The sequence below is a fragment of the Perognathus longimembris genome, unplaced genomic scaffold (genome assembly GCF_023159225.1).
Source record: "Perognathus longimembris pacificus isolate PPM17 unplaced genomic scaffold, ASM2315922v1 HiC_scaffold_4707, whole genome shotgun sequence".
Classification (NCBI taxonomy): Eukaryota; Metazoa; Chordata; class Mammalia; order Rodentia; family Heteromyidae; genus Perognathus; species Perognathus longimembris.
In genome coordinates, this window is record NW_025960054.1 from 168,615 (window position 1) to 178,761 (window position 10,147).

Genomic DNA, 10,147 nt, shown 5'->3' on the forward strand with positions numbered 1-10,147 from the left:
TTCCAGATTGATTTTATCCCTTGACTAATGGATAGGGCTCCTCGGTTTGAGAAGCATGTGCTCTACAAGGAAGCTGAATACCAACCAGGGCTATATTGACTCACATGTAGATTGTTCTTTGCTCCAAAACTACTGGAAAACTTATGATGACACATGTACTAAAAGGTATATGTCTCATAAATCTTAAGTCCCTAATCTCTCATGCAACAAAGGACTGGACCACTTCAAGACAAAGATTAGAAGATACAGCTTGGCCTAAGCTAACTATCAGTTCTCCATAGCATCAGGAATGGCGCACCAGCAGTTCTCCCATAACTGCCTCGATTTTCATTATGACAAGAACCTTCTAACAATCAAGCAGACCCTATTTAGCTGCAGGATGCTTCCACTCATAGAGATGCTGCACCTCTGGGTAGCAGATTGGCTGCTGATCTCCAATAGGCTAGAATTGATTGAAGATCTCCAGACTCTAGTGTTTTGGTTTGTTTTCTTTTTTACTTTATCCTATAATAAACCTAACCGTCACACTGGTAGATGCCATTCATTTCTTTTTCTTTTTTTTTTTTTTTTTTGGCCAGTCCTGGGCCTTGGACTCAGGGCCTGAGCACTGTCCCTGGCTTCTTCCCGCTCAAGGCTAGCACTCTGCCACTTGAGCCACTGCGCCTCTTCTGGCCGTTTTCTGTATATGTGGTGCTGGGGAATCGAACCTAGGGCCTCGTGTATCCGAGGCAGGCACTCTTGCCACTAGGCTATATCCCCAGCCCTCATTTCTTATTGCCCAATTATTAAAGGAACATTGTATCTGCTATCAGACCAATACTTGCAACAGTACAGAAACAACTAATACAGTTCTGAGATCAAGAGAGAAGACAGATGATGCTCCAAATGCTACCTGATGACCTTACTTCCCATTCCAAGCCATTACATCTTGGTGGAGGCATCCATGAAGATATGCCCTCAGGAGCCATGTGTAGGGGAAATTAATTAACTGATTCATCTAACTGTTTGGGAAAGCAAACTCAGAGTTGTATCAAATTGTCCAAGATCATGAAGTAAATTAATGTATGGGCCATGGTCAATAGATTGACACCAATTCCGCAGCCTTCATAACTAAAGAGACAAAGGAGTCTTGAAAGGGAGTATGAATACAGCAGCACATGTACTTCTTCATATCACCTGCTAAGGCCCATTACAAGTACTTAAACATTGACAACCTTATTGGTTCTTGCTGTTGGCATCAGACAACATGCATGAGCCTATGGATAAATAGTGTGGCAGACACGGAAGCTACTATGTACCTGAACACACAGAACACCAGTTTTGAAAGACCATTTACTATTGTTGGAATACTGGATCTATTAATAAAAATGAAGGCTGAAACTCCAGCGTGGCATTATTTCTCTTTAACACTGATTTGTCACTCAAAGGTTCTAATTTCAATTTTGAATTAAGCTGATGAAAAACAAAATATGATAGAAAGGACCATAAAATATTGGAGCCTTAGGTATAGAAATTTCCTTCCCAGAAATCTCCAAACTGATTTTAAAAGACAAGGATATCTTCTTTAAGTGATCTCTGCCTAGAAAGCACTCCTTTATTGATCCACATGGATATTCTCATTTGTCCATACTTTCCCAAAGAAACAGACTGGAAAATGACATGAGTCACAGTTTTAGGAACAGCATGAGTCTATTCATCTCAAGTCCTCACTCTCACCCACAATATAGCACTGGATCAGTTTGAGTCATTCCATTAAGGAATGGGAACAAAGAAGTACATCAAGTTACTTCCATCCTAAAAGAGCTAGCAAGACACTGTCAGGAGTAGACATCTAAACTTGGTACAGGTGTATCTTTATGCTTGCAAGAGTCTCAACTAATCCAACTCTAGGGGCTTCAGAAAGTTCTCTCCACAGACATGAAGTCCTATAACCTTGATATTTATAAAACTGACACAATATAGTTTTCAAGATGAAAATCCAGAAACCTAAGAACTAGCCTAAAATTGCTTAGAGTTTGGTGGAACCAAGTGTCCAATGAGAAAAGCCAGGATTAGAACAGGGCCTTTAAGTTAAGTAAAGATGCCAGCAAGAGCTGTAGGTTAGAAAACAGAGTAGAAAACCAATTACATACAATAAAGTATCTATTTCCTCCTACTCCAAGACACTGAAATCCATTTGCTACTGACCAATGAGAAACAACAACAACAAAAATAAAATGAGGACACCTTTCCTTTTCTTATGTAGCAACATATAAGACACCTCTAATGTTTTATAAAATCTTGATTCCACAGTACTGGATTTTATGATTCTTGGACAGTGAGCCTCGATCAATTGAGGCTTGAACCCATCAAGCCTCATGTTGAACCCATCAATCTCATGTTGAACCCATAGACATCTTGGCAATAGATCTGTATCTTAGAAAAGGAAATGCAGAATGATAAATCCTAAATACTGAATCGACTGGTTCAGAAAGTGGCCTCTTACATTGTTAGCTCTTGGTCCAGAAGATATCAGAATCTTGGAGGTAGGTAATAATAAGGAGGCAGAACTTTAAGAATAACATTTTCAGCATCTGCCACCGCAATCTGGCCATACACGTCAGTGGCCCCCGTAGGCAAGGTCTCAGAGAGGCCTGGGAGGGAGAGACGGAGGCCGGGAGAGCGAGGCCGAGTCCACAGTTCTCTCAGCAGCTGCGCACAAAGCCGCCGACCCCTGGGTAGGGGATCCGCAGAGCAGCCACCGCTCCAAGAGCAGCGCGGCGAGCTGCTTGGGGACACCTATACTCTCGCGACCCCGCTGGCCCCGCCGCGGCAGCCTAAGTGCATCAAGAGGAATGCAATCACCGCAGAGCCCGGGTGCAGCTAGCGGCCCCCCGTCCCCGGCGCGCAGCCCGAGGTGAGCGGTGAGCCGCGATCCGGACACTGGCAAGGCGTTCGTGGGACCCCTCCTGCTGCCCGGGCCCGGCCTGCTCCTGACTGCCATCTGCAAGAAGCTGGTGGTGGTGAGCGATGGAGCATGTGGCAAGACTTGCCTGCTGATCGTGTTCAGTAAGGACGAGTTCCCCAAAATGTACGTGCCCACGGTCTTCCAGAACTATGAGGCCTACATCGAAGTGGATGGCAAGCAGGTGGAGCTGGCGCTGTGGGACACGGCCGGCCAGGAGGAATATGACCGCCTGCGGCCGCTCTCCTACCCAGACACCGACGTCATCCTCATGTGCTTCTCGGTGGACAGCCCGGACTCGCTGGAGAACATCCCCGAGAAGTGGGTGCCCGAAGTGAAGCACTTCTGCCCCAACGTGCCCATCATCCTGGTGGCCAACAAGAAAGACCTGCGCAGCGACGAGCACGTCCGCACCGAGCTGGCCCGCATGAAGCAGGAACCCGTGCTCACGAACGACGGCCGCGCCATGGCCGTGCGCATCCAAGCCTACGACTACCTCGAGTGCTTGGCCAAAACCAAGGAGGGCGTGCGCAAGGACTTTGTGACGGCCACACAGGCCACGCTGCAGAAGCGCTACGGCTCCCAGAACAGTGCATCAACTGTTGCAAGGTGCTATGAGGATCTCGCTGGCCCCTCCCGCCCTTGCCAGAGCCGCTCCCCCTCCCTGGCCCTCCGATCCCCCCCCCCCACGCCTTCCCCACGAGCCAGAAAAAGGGAAGATCCACGGCCCTCTTTTCCCTCCACCCCCAACCCTCCACCCTCCAACCCCCCACCCCCACAGACTGCCTGGCATCTGCTGGGGGCTCTGGTTTGTCGCGCCAAGAACTGGCCTGGGCATGGGGGTGCCCCCTTTCCAGCTTCTGTATGCGACTAGTGGTGTTGCATGGGCCTGGGCCGGCCCTCCACCCCACCCCATCCCCTCCCGAGTGCCAAAGGGGTCCCTGAGCATCCTTTTCTGAAGAGCCAGGCCTTAGATTGTGTGACTGCGTGTATGTCGGACTTCCCCCGGTCCATTTCCACCCCACCCCAGCCTCTGGTTCCCAGGGCCGCGCCCAATCAGATATACACCCATTACCAGCCAGCCAGGGCGAGCTATCTATCCCTTGTCTGTAACATAGACCCTGGGAACTGCGAGAGGGGAGGGCTGGGGTGGAGGGGGGTAGTGTTCCATAAACATAGATATGATTTTATTTTCGGAGGTAAGATGGTGTTATTTAATGGTGGTGGTGAGCAAAGCGACCAGGGTGTTCCAACAGCTCCAGCCCAGGCTGGATTGGCGCCCATCCCAAGCATGAACTGGACTTGACCATCCATCTGACCACTGGGGATATTTGCAACTGACTTTGGGGCTGAGAAGAAGCGGCCTCCAGACACTGCGACTCCTGAGAGCCAGCCCCCCAGAAAACCCCTCACCAGCCATCAGCAGGAGGAGGGAGGGTGTGCTGTGGGGTTGTTTTTGCCATAAGCGAACTTTGTGTCTGTCCTACAAAGTGAAAAAATTGTTCAGTCCAAGAAACTGATGTTCTTTGATTTATTTAAGGCTAAAACTTTTTTTGTTATTGTTGAGAGAATTCTTTGCACAATTGTTTCATTGTTTGAGACTTAATGCTCTTGTCATTTGCATAAGACAGTAGCATTCAGACCACATTTGTATGCTGTACCCTCATCAGACTTTTTATTATTTTTTTTAATGATGATGTCTTTTAAAATTAGGAGGGGGGAGGAAGCCCTACTAAATTTTTCTTTGTTTTCTTGAAAAAAGTAGCAACACTGTTTTGTGATTTTTATCTGTGCAGATTATGCACAGTATTTTGATAAAGAAAGGTAACACATATTGGGACCTATTTAAAAAGTTTCTTTTTCACAAGGCAGTGTCTACAGCTAGGTGAAATTTTCTGTGCATTTCTGTACATGGAATAGACCTCCCATTTCCTTTTTCCCTTCCCAGCCCAGTGGTACTTCTATTAAAATTGTTGTCTTGTTTTTATTTTTTAAATAAACTGACAAATGATAAAATGGTGAGCTTATGATGTTTACATAAAAGTTCTATAAGCTGTGTATACAGTTTTTTATGTAAAATAATAAAAAACTATGATGATGACATTTAAAAAAAGAATAACATTTTCTTTTTTATTAAATTTTATTGACAAGGTGATGTACAGAGGGGGTACAGTTATATAATAAGGTAGTGAGTACATTTCTTATCATATTTGTTACACCCTCCCTCATTTTTCTTTCCCTGCCCTAGTTCAGATAAGCATATATACAATATCCAGTACCAAAATCATACACAGTAACCACATGGTGTATGCCACAGGAAATTCACCTAGTACGTAAAACCTAATGACAACAATAAAATCCTCCTGTTTTCCTCTGTTGGAGTTTATTTTGCTTAGCCTCATCTTCTATAATCATATGTACATAGCTGTTGAGATCTTGTGAACCTGTGATAGGTCTATCCTAAACCTTTTTGTGCTTATTCAATAATTGTTTGGTTTTAGAGACATAATGTAAAGTCGCTGACCAAAACATGTGGAAATACCATTTGAAAAAAAGTTTGCTGTTTTATAGACATGATCTCTACTGTTCTCCCCCCAGTCTCCCAACAACCACATATGAGGGAGACCATGGCTTATCTCGCTCAACATTATTTGTTCAAGATCTGACCATTTCCCTGAGAATGCCATTGTTTTATCATTTCTAGTCACTATATGTAGTATTCCATTGTGTACATGTACCACATTTTTTGGAACCATTCATCTGTAGTGGGGCATCTGGGTTGTTTCCATATTTTGGCTATTGTGAATTGTGCAGCGATAAACATGGATGTGCATGTGTCTTTATGGTATCCTGGATGCTGTTGTTCAGGATGTATGCCTAGGAGTGGTATGGCTGAGTCATAGGGTATGTCTATGCTGAGTTTTCTGAGAACCATCCATACTGTTCTCCAAAGTGGTTGTACTAATTTACACTCCCACCAACAATGGAGAAGGGTTCCTCTTTCTCTGCATCACCCCCCACCTCCAGCATTTGTTATTGCCTGAGTTCAGACTATAGGCCATTCTAACTGGAGTGAGGTGGTATCTCAGGGTTGTTTTTATTTGAATTTCTTTTACTGTCAGGAATGTTGAACATTTCCTTACTTCTTCTTTGCCATTTTTATTTCTTCTCCTGTGAAGTCTCTCTTTAGCTCCTTTGCCCATTTAATAATTGGTTTACTGGGTTTGGAGGGGGTTAGTTTCTTGAATTCTCTGTAGATGACGGATATTAGGCCTTTGTTGCTGTGCTGGTAAAGATCTTTTCCCATATGGTTGGCTGTCTTTCTAGTTTAGTGGGTATGCCTTTAGATGTGTGGAAACTTTTTATTTTGTAGTATTCCCATTTGTCGAGTCTCTCCCCTATTTGCTGTGCCCCTGGGACTCTGTTCAGGAAGTTCCTACCTGTGCCTATAAGTTCTAGTGTCTCTCCCACTCTGTCCAGTAGTAGTTTCAGGTCTGATGTTCAAGTCTTTAATCCATTTTGAGTTGATCTTGGTGCCTGGTGATAGGCTAGGGTCCACTTTGAGTTTTCTACACGTGGCTGCCCAGTTTTCCAAGCACTAGTAGTTGAAAAAGCTATGTTCTTTCCATTGTATGTCTTTAGCTTCTTGTCAAATATCAGCTGGTTATATGTATGCAGATTTATATCCAGGTCTCTATCCTATTACATTGATCTTCAGGTCCGTTTTTGTGCCAGTACCAGGCTGTTTTTGTTATAATGGCTATATAATAGAGCTTGAAGTCTGGTATTGTGATACTTCTTCTGCTACTTCTTTTGCCTAGAATTGCTTTGGTTATTCTAGGTCTTTTGTTGTTCCATATGAATTTGTGGGTTGTTTTCTCTATTTCATGAAGAATGTAGTTGGGACTTTGATGGGGATTGCATTGAATTTGCATAACACTTTGGGCAATATGGCCATTTTCACTATATTGATTCTGCCTACCTATGAGCATAGGAGGTCTTTCCATCTCCTGGTGTCTTCTTTGATTCCTCTTTTTAGATTTTCATAGTTCTCATTAAATAGGTCATTCACACCTTTGGGTAGGTTAATCCCTAGGTAATTTATTCTTTTCCTTAGCTATAGCAAATGGTATTGTTTCCATAATTTCCTTTTTCTGGATATACATTGCTGGTATACAGAAAAGATGCTGATTTTCGTGGATTGATTTTATAACCTGCTACTTTGCCAAAATTGTTTATTAGTTCTGGGAGTTTGAGGGCTGAATTTTTTGGGTCTTTCAGGTATAAGATCATGTCATCTCCAAATAGCGATAGTTTTATTTCTTCTTTTCCAATATGGATCCCTTTAATGCCTTCTTCTTGCTTTATTGCTGTGGCTAGGGATTCCAGCACAATGTTCAATAGAAGCGGGAAGAGTGGGCATCCTTGTCTGGTTCCTGATTTTAGGGGAAATGCTTTTAGTTTCCTCCCATTTAATAGGTTACTAGCAGTTGGTCTGTTGTATATGGCTTTTTTTGTTTTAAATAATGTTCCTTCTATTCCTATTCTCTCCAGGGCTTTTAATGTGTATGGGTATTGTATTTTGTCAAAGGCTTTTTGGGTATTGACTGAGATGATGATGTGATTCTTGGTCTTAGCTCTGTTAATGTGATGAATTACATTTATTGATTTGCAAATGTTAAACCAGCCTTGCATCTCTGGGATGAAGCCTACTTTAACATGGTGTATACTTTTCTTCATCAATTTCTGGATTCTGTTAGCAATATTTTGTTGAGGAGCTTTGCATCTGTGTTCATAAATTATATTGGTGTGTAATTCTCTTCTTTTGTAGGGTCTTTGCCTGGTTTGGGGATGAGTATGATATTAGCTTTATAGAATGAGTTTGGGATTTCTCCCTCTGTTTCTATTTTGGGGAAGAGTTTGAGGAGCATTGGTATTAGCCCCTCCCTGAAGGTTTTTAAAGAATTCATTGGTTAATCCATCTGGGCCTGGGCTTTTCTTTGAGGGAAGGCTCTTGATTACTTCCTGTATCTCATTGTAGGTTATTAGTTTATTTCTTCTTGACTCAGTTTAGGTAATTTATACTTCTCTAATAATTGATCCATCTGTGTAAATTTTTTGTTCTTTAATGAGTAAAGATTCTGCAAATAGTTCCTTATAATTGATTGACTATCCTGTATATTTGTTGTAATTTTTCCAGTGGAATCCCTGATCATATGGATATGAGTCTCTTCTCTTCTTCTTTTTTTTTTTTTTAATCTTGCAAGGAGTCTGTCAATTTTAGCTATTTTCTCAAAGAACCAGCTATTAGTTTTATTTATTTGTTGGATTGTCTTTCTGTTCTCAAATTCATTTATCTCTGTTTTGGTCTTTGTAATCTTTCTCCTCCTATGTTGGACCCGGGTAACTGCAACCGTAGTCAGGACAAGGGGGATGCAGAGGTGAGTGGACCAATGCACACTTTATTTCAGGAGGGCCAAGGTTTGTATACGGTTAGAAATCAATTCACAACTTCAAGGGTAAAAATTAATACAGCATGATATCCATTTGAGGATGTTGCTAATGCAAGGGAGGAAACTATTACAAAAGTTTTCCCCACTACAAAGGATAGCTACTACAAAGATTGGCTACTACAAAGGGCTGAGCCACTACAAAGAGCTGAGCTACTACAAAGATTGTTGATATCAAAACAGAGGATTAAACCAGTCAAGGCAGAACTCTATCACCTAGCTACTATTTCCTCAAGACTAATGATCTTTGACCATAACTTCTGTATTTACTGTGAAAAGACTTCCCTGGAGCAGCTGGGCAAACAAATCTCCCCAGGGAGGCATTATACAGGGGGGAAAAGTCTCATGACAAAGATGGCTTCCTTTGGCCATCAAACACAGGGGACTTCTTTAATGCAGATTTTTCCCCATAGGCCCATTAGTTTGCTAATAAGGTATCAGAACTTCTGTGCCAAGGTTAAGTCTCCCACCAGTCAGAGAAGTTATTCTCCCACACTCGTAGTCGTTTTAGATTCAATTTTTTTCTTGTTTCTCTAGGTGGTTTAACTGCATCATGAGGTTATTCACCTGATCTGATTCCATTCTTTCAATATGTGAGCTGAGGGCAATGATCTTGCCACTCAGTACTGCCTTTGCTGTATCCCATAGGTTTCTTTGTGATGTATTTTCATTGCCATTGTGATTTATGAGCTCATTAATTTCATCCTTAATTTGCTCTGTGACCCAAATTTTAGGTAGTAATGAGGAGTTTAGCCTCCAAGTGTTTGTGTAGTTTCTTCAGTATTTCTTGTTATTAAGGGCTAACTTGATTCCACTGTGATCAGATAAAATACATGAAATAATGTCAATACTCTTGTATTTGCTGAGGCTTTTTTTGTATGGACTATTATATGATCTATTTTTGGAGTATGTTCCATGGGCTGCTGAGAAGAATATGTATTGGGACTCTGTTGGGTGAAATACTCTGTAGAGATCTGACAGATCCTTGTGGGATATGCTGTTCTTTAAGTCTGCAGCTCCCTTGCTAATCCTCTGTGTTTTGGATCTGTCTCTCTTGGTGAGAGTGGAGTATTAAAGCCTCCCACTATTATTGTATTTGGGTCTATCTTGCTCTCTACTTCTGAAAGAATTTGTTGACGTATTTAGGACCTCTTTTGTTCAGTGAATATATGTTTATCACCATGATATCTTCTCTATGGAATTTTCCCTATATTAATATGTAGTGACCATCTTTGTCTTTTTGAACTGATTTTAATCAGAGGTTTCGCTTGTCTGAAATCAGGATGGCTAACCCTGCTGTTTTGGCAGGTGCATTTTCTTGGAATATTTTACTCCATCCTTTCACTCAAAGCCTGTTTTTGTACTTTGCTATGAAATGGGTCTCTTTAAGACAACAGATGGATGGCTCTTGTTTTGGGTCCACTCTGCATTCTTTATTTCTGTTGATTGCAGAGTTCAGTCCATTTATGTTTGTAGGTACTATGGATAGATGTGGTTTTTCTTTCTTTCCATTTTCCTATTAACTTGTGGTTTGCTTCTTTCCTTTATTTCTTGGTTTATTAAGATGCTTTCTCATTGGCTTTTGACTATTGGGGTTCCTTGATCTTGGCTGTTTTCTTTTGGGTAAAGTTCTCTTCTTAGAATTCTCTGTATGTCTGGCTTTTTGTTCATATATTCCTTTAATTTTTCTTTA

The 10,147-nt window shown here is 42.1% G+C and overlaps 1 pseudogene; it reads left to right on the forward strand.

Moving 5' to 3' along the window:
- The first annotated feature begins 289 nt into the window (after nucleotides 1–289).
- On the forward strand, nucleotides 290–3,562 carry LOC125344940 (annotated as a pseudogene).
- The last annotated feature ends 6,585 nt before the right edge of the window (nucleotides 3,563–10,147 follow it).